The sequence below is a fragment of the Aphidius gifuensis genome, linkage group LG1, assembly GCF_014905175.1.
Source record: "Aphidius gifuensis isolate YNYX2018 linkage group LG1, ASM1490517v1, whole genome shotgun sequence".
Taxonomy (NCBI): domain Eukaryota; kingdom Metazoa; phylum Arthropoda; class Insecta; order Hymenoptera; family Braconidae; genus Aphidius; species Aphidius gifuensis.
The window spans coordinates 3,717,009-3,730,262 of NC_057788.1; the positions used below are offsets into that span (position 1 = coordinate 3,717,009).

General features: G+C 21.9%; 1 protein-coding gene across 1 annotated transcript in view; it reads left to right on the forward strand.

Moving 5' to 3' along the window:
• Positions 1–13,254, forward strand: part of LOC122861035 (E3 ubiquitin-protein ligase MIB1) — a 313,722-nt gene that overhangs the window by 151,784 nt on the left and 148,684 nt on the right. The window lies entirely within an intron of this gene.

The window sequence follows — 13,254 nt, forward strand, 5'->3', positions numbered from 1 at the left end:
TATTACCAGATTCCATGCATGGAATATTTCATTTCCTTTCTTATCCAGGATAAATAAAACACTCAACCAATATAAAAACTGTATGATATATATATATATATTTTTTTTTTTAATTTAAAGATAAATTAAAGATAAACAAGAAATCATTTATAAACATTGAGAGAGATGAGTAGAGTTTTAATTTTATTTTTTTTTGATAAATTTAAAATGATCATTGATTCTTAAAATTTGATTATATATATAAATAACTACTTTCATTTGACAAAAAGTTTGAGGAATAAAAGGTGGTAGAAAATATTGACTAGCAAGTGGAGAATAAATTATTTATAAATTTTTTTTTTTTGTTCTAGACATTTATATATTCCTGTTGTGGAAATGGGATACGGCAAGTCAACAGCAAGTGTTATTGTATTTTTTATAAGTGCATTTTTTCATGAATATTTGGTCAGTGTGCCATTAAAAACATTTAAAGTCTGGGCGTTTTTAGGAATGATGGGACAGGTATGTTAATTATTCAAATGATTTAACGATTAAATATCCTCATTACAATAATCCGTAATGACAATTTCCGGTTAATATATTTCAAACAAAAATAATCGCGATTAAAGCAGCAAAATAAATAAAATAAAATATCCAGAAGAAATTATTTTTACAATTAAAATATCTACTAGCAAGTCAAAAATAAGTTAATCATGTATTTATCAAAATCATACAACATCAATAAAAAAATTGTATAAATAAACAATTTATAATAATAACATTGACTCGTAACAATATTCAATTACTAATTAATTTAGCAAATTAAAAATCTATCCAAGTAATCAAAAATCAATAACAATAATTGCATTAACAAATTATAAAATTAACAACATTTGTGTCAAAGTTTTTAACTTGATATAATCCACAAAATAAAATAAAAGAGAAGAGGTGTTATTATCTGAAAAAGTACTCAGTCAAACGAAATGACATTCAAGAACCCTTGACTTAAAAAGAGAACAAAAAATATAATAAAAACATTCATTCAAAAAGAAAAAAAAAAAAAAAAAATGATAAACGAGAGGATTAAATATTCCGGGTTAATATTGAGTTTGCATATTATTTGTCATTGAATTGAATGAATATAAATTCTTTGGCAATGATGTCATTTTTGGATTGATATCTCAATATAATGCCTGAAGATGAAGCCCTGTTATGAAGCCCACAAAGGGTTATAATAAGCTGGACGACGTTGAAAGCTTGTCAAGGGGTTTATTTTTTTATTATTATTATCATTATTATTTTATATTATTTTTGCTCATCGTTTGCTTGAGATTCTTGAGACGATGGGAGAGATAAAAAAAAGGATTGAAGTACTCGAAGAGTCTCTCATTGAAATCGCTCTCTCATCCATTTCTAGGCACTTGGCTTTCATCACTTTTTTTTGCATCAATTTTTTTTATTATTATTGTTATTATTTATTATTCATTTTTTTATTTTTTTATTTTTTTAGAATTGTAAAGAGACAAGAGTTTGAAGAATAGAATTTTTTTCAACATCAAAATTGATATAATATTTTAAAAAAAAGAAATAATTTTTTATTTTTTTTTTTTTTTTGTTAAATTGAATAAATACAAAATTATAAAAATTATTGGTAATTTTTTGGATTAAAAAAATTTATAATATTACAATGAGATGAGTTGAAAAAAAAAAAGGGAAAAATTTTATCAGCATATGGTTGAAATGAGATGAAAAGTTATATTCATTTCTAAAGCATTGAAATATTCCAGTCTGGTGATATTTGAAATTTTATATCTTGTCTTTATTCCTTGCTTTTATCAGTGAGAAAAAAATTTTTTTTTTCCTCAATGTTTGTTTTTTTTCCTTTTTTATTATCATTTTTATATATTTTTTTTTCTTTTTTTGTATATTTTTAATATTGAGTGAAGGAAAAAAAAAAATTGAAGACATCTTCTGGTATTGAGATGAAAAAGACATTTCATTTTAGTCGTCACTGTGCTTCATCTTTCAATTTCATTTTATCATTGAAATGTGTAGAATGAGATATATTCAAGTGGCAGATTAACTTTGAAAATTTTTCACTTTGATATATTATCATTTTAATTTCAATTTATACATGAAAATTATTTCAATAAAATGACTCTTGTTATTTTGAAGAACACATTCGAGAAACATAAAATATTGTTGAAGAATTTTTGATTGTGTTAATGATACTGCGAGTTGTTTTACTTTCTCGATAAAAGAATTACAAAATTAAGTTAGAAAAATAAGACAAGCAATTTTAAATACTGTCTCAAAGTGTCTTGGTATATATAATTTATAAAATGAAGTTTACTTTCTAGTCTTCCATGCACTTTGTAAACTTAATTGCATCGAATAATCATGAGACTTAATTTTCAACTTGCCGAACAACTATTTTATTTCAAAAAATATATACACAAAAATAAAAATACTTTTAAAGTAATAAATAAATGAAATTGTAAATAGAAAATTATTATTAACTTGTACCACATGTACATGGATGAATAAATAATATATAATCCATGAAATTTTTATAAAATAAATAAAATAAAAAAAAACATAACTATAGTAAAATATAAGTTGAAAAGTCAGAGCGAAAAAAAAACTAACAAAGTGGAATTACAAAAAATAAAATATAAAAACGAATAAATGCGAATGGAAAAAAAAAAATTGCGAGAAAAGTCTTTATAAAGCTTCTCAACATTGTTTCGAGCCAACTACCAAGTTTTTAAACTTTTCATTAATTTTTCGTACCATTTTTATTTTATATACTAGTTTTTTTTATTTTTTTTTCAACTAATCTTCAACTACCAAGACGTGGATTATCGCTCACTGATGTAGTCCGAAAAAGGATTGTGAATCGATGCAATGAGTCTTCTAAATACCTCCGTTTATGTTCGATTTTTATCATCATCATCACATTTTGCTTTCATAAAAAATTATCATAAAATCAACAGAAATGAAAATAACAAAAATAAACATGGCTATAATCAAGTTTACGTTGTTGTAACATCAAAAAGTTTAACCCGTATTACAAAAGAATCAAGTCTTTGAATTTATATTTATTTATTTATTTTTCTTTTAAATAAATAACAAAAATACAAAGAATTTTTTAATTATTATTACTCTTGGTTTCTTTTTTTATTCGAAATAAAAATTATGATTATACATGACTCGATATTCCAGTTACAATATCCTCAACAAAAATATCCCGAAAAAAAAAAATTAAAACAACTGGTAAATATTATTTGACAATAAAAATATCAACTAGCAAATGAAAAATAAATTAATTAAAAATTTATCAAATTAATGTGATACGTAACTTGATAATAATGCAAAATAATAAATTAAAAAAAATTAATTTAATAAATAAACATTTAATACAATATTTTTAATGTTAATATTTAAAATATTTAATTTTAAATAATAATAATATTACGTCATTGCAACACGATGACTAGTTAATTAATTTTTAAATTAATTTGCATTAAATTTATTCAAAATCTACGATAAAAAATTAATCGAAAATAAATAATATCTACTAGCAAGTAAAACAAATAATTTATTAATAAAATTTACGTATTTTTTGCATTAAAACTCAGTCAAATTAAAATGAGCTTTTTTTTTCAAACTAGAATCTAGAAATGATAAAAAATTGATAAGGTGAATAATTTGATGCAATTTAAAAAAAAAAAATAAAAAATTAGTAAAAGCTTGAATAACGTGTACGTGTCGTTGAACGAATTTGTTCATGATAAGCTTCGTGCTAAACTAAAAGCTTTCCACGCACTGATTGGCCGATTAGCACGTTTCTATGGTATTAGTGGTTGGTCTATAACACCAAAATTCACCAATTTTATACTACCTTATTTCTACTCTTCTCTCTTTATCATCAAGCTGGTGTAAAGCTCGTTATAAACACCGTAAAACTTTGAACAACATACCAAGGCTACTGGCAATGATGTGAATTGTGATCCAAAGTTGGCAGGCTTCAACAACAACAACAACAACGCCAAAGCTATTTTTAATATATATGTATATGTTTTTGATGATGATGAATATCATCTCTATACACCAACATATCGACATACTAACACAAATGTTTTTGTCTGAGTGTGTTATTCGATATATCAACAAAGTTTTAAATTGTTTCAACAAAATGTTCTATCACGAAACAAATTATACTCCGGTTTATTGATGAATTTTACTCAATTACTTTTCACATTGATTTTTATTTTTTTTTTCTATTTTACACATTGCTGCTGTAAGCCAGATAGTTTCATGTGCTAAAAATTTATTTGTTTTTTTTTTTTAAAAAAAAAGAGTATGTCCAATTTTATGTGACAAATATTGCGATAGATTTTTTTTTTAAACTCATTTTTTAATTTTAATTAAAGCTTCATGACTTACTGGACTTATGCCCTTTTTATTTTAGTATTATATTGTTTATTTTATTTGTAAAAAAATAATTGTATGAATTTTTTTTTTTTTGTATAATGATAATTATTTCGAATTCAGGTTTCGAATTTATGAAAAGGATTTTTTTTTTTTTTTCATTTAAAATTGAAAAAAATACACAAGTTTGCAGAAATTTTTTAATTAATAATTAAAGTAATAAATATTATTTTAAATAACTCACCGAAAATGGAATTAGAGAATTTTTTACTGACGGTATTATCCACTGTTGACAAATCGACATGACAACTTGAAAACCAACAAAGACTTCAAATATTCGTTTCATAAGAAATCTGTAAAAACAAAGAGAAAAACGTGCTAATTATTTCAAAGTTTTTTGACTTTATTTAATATTAATTATCAAACAAGAAAGGGCTTCAAGTTTAAATGGAAAAAGTTTAAAATTTATATATATAATTTGTTGGATAAATATTGTTAAAATGATTGCGTAAGAAATTTTGAGGAAAAATTCCAACAAAAGTTACATAACTTGTCTTTCAATTTACTTTTGTACTTGAATTTAATTCAACTAGTAAATTTAACCATTGGCGATTTTTTTATGTTATACAATAGCTGTTACAAAATAAAAAAAAATATATAAATTGTTACAACATTGAGCTTGTATCTCGTTTCTAGCTTTTACTCGAACGAAAATAATAGAAATAAATAAACATGAGAAGAGTAAGTTTAAAAATAAAAAAAGAAATACAGGAAAAAAAATAGGAAAAAAAAAAAATTAAAGTGGGGTTAAATAAAGAAAGTGAAAAGACGTCTGTTACACAGACAGGAAGGTAAAAAAATAAAATAAATACTTGTGGATAAGAAAAAAAAACTAAAAGGTGAATAAAAAAAATAAAACATTAAAATAAAAAAGTAAGTGCAAGAAGAATAGCAGAAGGTAGCTCATTTACAGAGCTAAAACTTTTCTTAACTATTTGTCTTTTATTTTTTTTTTTTTATTATTTTCTCTATTCTGCTGACTCAAAAAATCAAACAAACGAAAACGTGTATGCCTTCCTGAATGAAAATTTACAAAAATAAAAAAGTATAAATTGAATTTTTTGAGTTTTTTTTTTCACTAAAATGAAAAAGTCATTGATTCGTATGAATTTTATCAGTATATAATCAAAAAGTTTTAAATTACCTGTCTTGGTGGAAAAAATAAATGATTTTCAATTAGATAAAAAATAATAGTAAAAGAAAATTCTACCTTTTTCTTATTCTTTGGGTACGTGGAAAATTGAGCTCGTAGCATAAAGTTGGTGCAAGTATAAAATAAAATAAATCACCGATATAAAGATTTTTTGGATATTTAACAAGATGTACATCAGCACCATTTGCATCGTGATAAGTTTCTTCATCTTCATTTGAATTTTGATGTGCTGTTGATACTGAAAAATAAAAAAAAAATATAAATTAAACTTAAAAACTTTTCTCAATAATAAAATAATAATATTTCGAAATAAATTGATTCAATAATTGATAAAATTACTTTGCAAAATTAATTAATTAAATTGAAAAAAAATAATTTCAATTAATTTTAAAAACTGTAATTAATTATTTGCTAATAATTAAATAAATTATTTTTAAAATTTTCAAAATAAATTTGCGAATAATTAATTAAATTTTTCAATTAAAAAATAACGACAGAATTGAAATATTTTATTATTTTAATATTACAATTTTTGTGTCACTCAAAAATGTCATTCTGTATAAGAAATAATATTTTTTTTACTACAAAAAATATATACATAATGTTGAAGTTGTAGATGGTAAAAAAAAAAAAAGAAAAAGCTGATCGAAAATTCAATAAATTCACATTACAAACATATACGTAAAATGTAGCTGACATTACGAAAAAAAAAAATATAAAAAAAAGCAAAAAAAAAAACATCAGGATAACTGATGGAATTTCTTCAATTATCCAAATCCGATAGATAATCCAATCTGGAATTCAAATAAGGCGAGATATTGGTACTGGGTTGGGTAAGGTTTTTTCAACTTGAAGAGAGTGAGTTAGTGGATGTAGGAGGAGTTTTAAGGGGTGACAGGGATGTTGGGGTTTGAAAAAAAGAGCTATAGACTTGAAGAAAAAAAAAAAAAATTTAGAAAAAAAAAAATATATAAAAAGGATCGGGTCGTAGGATGCTAACAGGTCAGATTGGAAAAAAATTTATACGTTTCATCTTGCATCTCTCTTAGCTTTCATTTCATTTTTTTTTATTTTTTATTCACCTCTTTTTCGTGAGGATAAGATGCTCTGAATATTCCACCAACTGAATGATCAGGGATTACAAACAACAACGAGCCAAAGATACCACTGTTTTTCCAATGACTTTTGCAATACATACCATCAATTTTTTTTTTATTTTTTTCAATGTATAGATATGCATCTCTTTCTCTCTCTTTTACTCTTGGCATTTATTTTTTATTTCTTTTTTTTTTTGTTTGAGAAACATCACCACTTTCTTTTACGTGCCAAAGACATAACGAGCAAAAGATATCCAGCTCAAATGAAATTCCAAACGATATATTTTTTTTTATTGTTTATCTTGAATTGTTATTTTATTTGATATGGGTTTTTAATATTTCTCGAAATTAATTATAATGATTTAGGTATTTTTCATAATTTTTTTTTTATGGCTGACTATTCATTTACTTTTTCACTTGAAAAAAAATATTTTTTTAATGTAATTTTCGTTAAATACTTTATACAATTTGTATATAATTTATAAAAAAAAAAGGTATTTATTTAGAATATTTAATTTTTATAAAACAAATTATTAAAGATATTTTAAAAATTTATAAAATTTATTTTAATTCTCGTGTTTTAATTATTTATTTCATGAATGTCTGACGATTTATTGAATTTTTATTTTATCACAAATTGCTTTTAAATATATTTTTAAAACAATGAAAATTAGATTAATCCATTTAATAAAATTATCCATCTCATTTATTACACTGTCTGACTTTTAATTTTTAATTATTTTAATTATCATAATAATTACTTGAAAAACATTTTGAAATCAATAACAATTAATCATTTAATTTCAAAATATTTCCCCAATAATATAAATTTTTTAATCTTTAATTCTATGTCTGACTATTCATCTACTTTTTCCCTGAATTTTCAAACAAATTTTATTTGACGACAATGTTTTTATCCTAAAAAATTATCATGTTGTAATTAAATATAGATTAATAATTTACGACAAGATTATTCAGCTAAAGATGATAGTAAAAAAAAATATAAATAAAAAATAAAATATAATATTTCTTTGAACAATAGTCATGATGATTAAATTCAAGAATTGTAAAATATAGATTTATCAGTTTTTGGCATTGTGCCACTAATATATACCTGATACATTAAAGTCTATTAGTATAGAAGAACAAAACTTGGGATTAGCTTTATACTATATATAAAATGTTTGTATGGGTGAGTAACATTACAGGGCGTGTCTTTGGCATTTTAACAATTTAAGGGCGTTCACAATAGTCTCAACCTTTAAATTGCCAACGTTTGTTAAATGTAAGAAACCACAAAACCATCGTACAACCATCTCGTTGTTCCAAACCTACCCCTTTTTGATAGAGTTAATTTTCAAGATTCTTTAACTACAACATTAACCAGTATTTTAACTTCCATACATTGTGCCAATGTGCTTTTTTCCACTTTCATTTTACCTTTTTTTCTTTTTTTTCATTTTCTTAATTTCTTCTATATTCATTCAAGTGTATTACACATTTGGCCATTTCTCAATTGGTACAAGCAAACCAATATGTGTTAGCCAAGATTCAAAGACAAAAAAAATAATAAATAAAAAACAAAATTACAAAAAAGGGTGCTTTTTTTTGTTTTACTAGAAATCTCAGTGACGATAAAATTACAGGGGGTAAAATATTATTTTATTTTATTTATCTTTTGGTTTTTTATGATTGAAGAAAAAATATATTATCACATAAATTATATGCTGGAAAAACAAAATAACAAATGAATTTTATTCTTGATTTTTTTTTAAATTAAAAAACAATTTAAATTAAAGTTATTATTTTTTAAATTTGTTTAGCAAATAATTGCTTGACATGGAGTTTATTTTTCGATTATTTGTTTTTTATCTTTTTCATATGCAATTAAAGTTGGATGGAAAAAAAATATTGATCTATTTGAATTTAATGCAGAAAGGGTATTAAATTATATACAATTTTTTTTGTGCAATTGGATGGAAAGAAGATCTTTTTCATGATATATCTGTATTTAGAGAATATTGTAGTTGGTGACATGCAACTATATGCTTACTCGAACACAATCGACATATCCTGAGAATAGGGCTTAACATTTTAAGAAACTCATTGGAATGAAATGGTCGAAAGACACGCAACCACGAGTGCCTTTTATTTATTTTTTATTTTTTATTTATTATATATCCTATCAAGTTTCATGTTTATAAATTTTTTTTATATTTACAATATATTATTTGTACGAAAAAAAAATTATTAAATCAATAAAGTTGATAATTTGTTTCATAAAAAAAAAAAATATATATATATATTTATTAGAATGAAAATTAAATCGATAATTTAGTGTAATTTGAAATATTTTTGAGCTTTTCAACAAGTATTTTTGGTATAATGAAAAAAAAATAAAAAAAAAGAATTATTCATTCGATAAAATTGATAATTTGTTAAATTAAAAAAATAATTAAATTACGAAGTTGAAAAAAAATTAATAAATTAAATGTTTGCATTTAAAAATGAGGTTAATTGATTAAATTATTTTCTATTGATTAATTTTTTTTTTTAAATAGTAATATATATTTTATAAAAATAAAATTGGAATAATTAATTTGTTAATTACAATCACGCTATAATTATAAAAATTTTAAATTAAAACTCACCTTGTGAATTATCATATGACAAAGATTGTCGCCTAATTCTTCCTTGTTTTGATGATATTTTTTTTGCATTAGCTCTGCACCACATGTTGACCTGCACGTACGACCATAACTTTAAAAATAGTATGGCATATAGCATACAAACATATTCAGCTCCAACTGAAATAAAATAAATATAAATAAATTATTATTATAAATAACACACGAGGTGAGAAAAAAATAAAATAAAAAATATAATCATACAAAGACAAATGGACTTGTTCATGGAAAAAAATAAAAACAAAAAAAAAATAGCAAAAAACACAAACAAATTGTTCAAAGAAATATATCTTTTGTACCTTTGATGTATATATTTTTTCTAAATAAACAAAATAAAATAGCAAATTTATAAATTCAATAATAAAATATACCCATCAGAGTGACTTTATTTATTTATATATATTTTTTTTTTCCATTTACTTTGTCACAATCAGTGTCTTCTCATAACATTCTGTGATCTTTTAAAAGCAAATTTAAAATTATTATTATATTTTTTTTTATATATACATATTGTCTTTTATTTTTCAGAAAAAATGTTGATACTCGACGACACGAAAATAAATCTATTTTATTTTATTATTATTTTTTTTTTTTTTCAACATCAGTGTACTCTATTTTTTCACACTCAGCAAGTCCCTTTGTTCCCGGCTACTTGATTATCCCATGGGAAATTTTCAAGAATACACTTTATTGCAACCAGTATATTTTTTCACAAGATATTTTTTTTATTTTTTCTACTATTTATCAGTGATTTTATTTCACTGGACTTATTTAGAAGTTTAATATTGTAAATTTGTATTATAAATTGTTTATAATCTATTTTTTATATAAACAGCTAAATGGTTAAATAAATAATATTATTATTAAAATTTTCCATTTGTTTTATCAACAAAAATTATTGAATTAAAAAATTTTTCTATGTAAAAAAAAAATATAAAAAGCAAATTATTATTTTTAAAAGTACTATTATTATAATGAAAAATAAATATTTGTTTTAGTTGACAAAATAATAATTTACGATAAAACAAGTATAACATAAAAAATGTAAAGTGGATGATAATAATCAGCAGAAAAAAAAAAAAAATTGTAATAACCTGGAACAAAATATCACGCAGTACAAAATTGATAAAAATCAGAGTTAAGCTTTTATGATAATAATTACAAGCTTAAAAAAAAAAGTAATAAATTAAACATAAAATTGAAATAGAAGAAAAAACAAATTGGTTTATGAGCTTGCATGGTAAATTGTCAGTTGAAAGTCTGTCTTTGAATTTAGCATGTTTTAACAATTAGCATGAACATGTATGTGTGCATGTATTTATAGAAATTTATTGTATTTGCATTTGTGTGCTTTAAACACAAAACAATTATATCATTCTCAAAGAGAATCTCTAGACTACATGGGTATCGATTAATAATTGCACAATGTCGTGACACGAGTTAACTTTATCCTAAGAATTTTTTATTTTTTTTTCATTTTTCGATTAACTTTATAATGGTTCTATGAATTGCTAATAATTCAGCTGAAATGTATTTTTGTTAAATTGATCATTAAAAGTACATTAACAACTGTACATTAATTAAAATTGATAAAATAATTTTATGAAAATTAAAAATAGCCTTGAATAAATTATAAAATTAATGAAAAATTTGTTTTTTTTTTTAAATTGATATTTTAAATATTCAAAATAAATTTAAAAATAAAATTTTACATAATTTCAATCAATGAAATTAATGAAAATATTTTTTTACAATTATTTACTTTATTCAAATCAATTATTTAAAATGATTTTGAATATTTTTTTTTTTTCAAATTTCTATTTAGTTTAAAAATTTTTTAATAATTTTTTATTTATTTATTATTATTATGCCAAATGAATAAATCAATAAAAAATTCATCAATCATTTTTGTTTTTACCTCGTATTTTAAAATTTTCATTTGCACATTTTTATTTATCATGTAAATAATAAATTTTTAGTTTTATTTTTCAAAATTGCATTGGAAGGTTAGCCGTTGGCAATGTTCATTATTTAGTCTCTGAATAAAAATAATTGACAAATTGTATATACAAACAAAAAAAAAAAAAGCGTGTAAATAAAAGAAAAAATTGCATATTTATATATGAAAAAAATTAATACGATTTTTTTGAATGACAAAAAAATTTAAATAAACACAGTTGTAATATCAAACGGATTAATCAAGAATATTGTATGAAATTAGTAAACATTGAGCACATTTTTGATTGTATAAATTTAAGTTGTGAATAAACAAACACAGTGTCAACATAATAGCATGTTGACACATGTTTAATATCATCGATTTCAAATATTCAAATGATTATTCATGTCGAGTTTACAAGTGAATCAAATATAAAATATTTTTTTAATAATAAATATCAACATTCAATGATTTTCACTAAAGCAAATAATGAATAAATTGTTATTATTTGATAAAATTTTAATTAGAATTACAGCTAAAAATAATTATAATAAATTGAAAAAATAAAATGAAAGAAAATTAATTAAATGATAGCGTGGAACAGCTGAAACTGACAGATGACAGGTGTGTAATTTCATTCCAAAAGTCCTTGTCAAATAAGGACCAGCTAATTGCAATTGAGAGAATATCAAATTCGAATATCTGTCTTGTGTATAATTATCAATTTGACTGTTAATTATATACATCCACAAATTTAGTCGTAATAATAATAATGTAACTTTGAAATTTGATATTGAAAATAAAATTATATGGACGTGGTTTTTTTCTTTTATAAAAATATTCTGTAAAAAAAAAATTAACAAGCAAGTTAAAATAAAAAAAAATATATTTTTGGAGTTGAAAAAAAATTAATAAATAATCAGCTGAAAAATATGGAAATTTTAGTATAATGGTTGATTTGGTGATTTTATTTTTTTGAATTTTATTGTCGTTTTTAATTTTGAAAAATATATTGGAATTTCAAATGAAAATTATTATGATAATAAATTTTATTAGAGTAGCTATTATTTGATATTTATGTTGCAACAAATAGCTGGTTGATGTTTAACAATATATACAAATTTTTAAGTATAAAAATTTTAAGCAAGATATCTGGCACAGTATGGATTTGGCAAAATAACAAAAAAATCATAAGAACAAGATACTGTGCGTAAAGTTTCATCTTGGCAATGTTGATGCAATTTTTTCTGCTTTTTTTTATTTATTTTTATATCTTGATGTTTTTTAACTCCAATTTATATGCTCAATTTTATATACTAGAAAAAAAAAAATTGTTTGTTTTTTTTCAAATAAAATAGCTGATAAATAATCCAAATATTTGTTTTATATTTCATAATAAATTTTGAAAATTGAAAAAGTAATTTTAATTATTTAAAAGGCATTTCGATTTTTAAAGAAATTAAAATTCAATAATTCAGTCGTCAAATTATCATGTTCTGTAGTTGATTGAATAAATGAAATTTATATTTTTGTAAATTAGATGATGTTATTTAAATCAAAAAAAAATAAAAATAAAAATCAATGCTTTTTACATTTTACGAATGAAAAAATTATAAAATTGATTATAATACATTTATACCTTCAACTCATGTCGAATAAATTTTAATTATCTAAAAGCATTTAAAACAAATTAAAATTTAATAATTTAGTCAATTTTAAAATTAATCTCTCGTCAAATTGTCATATTCCATAGCTGACTGAATAAATAATTTATACACATTTAAAAATCAGACGACAAATAAATTATAAAAAAAAGTCTACCAAGAACAGACAAACGAAATAATAAATATTTCCTTTTTATACAGTAAAATAGTCTCTATTAAATAAACCAACAAATTAAATAAG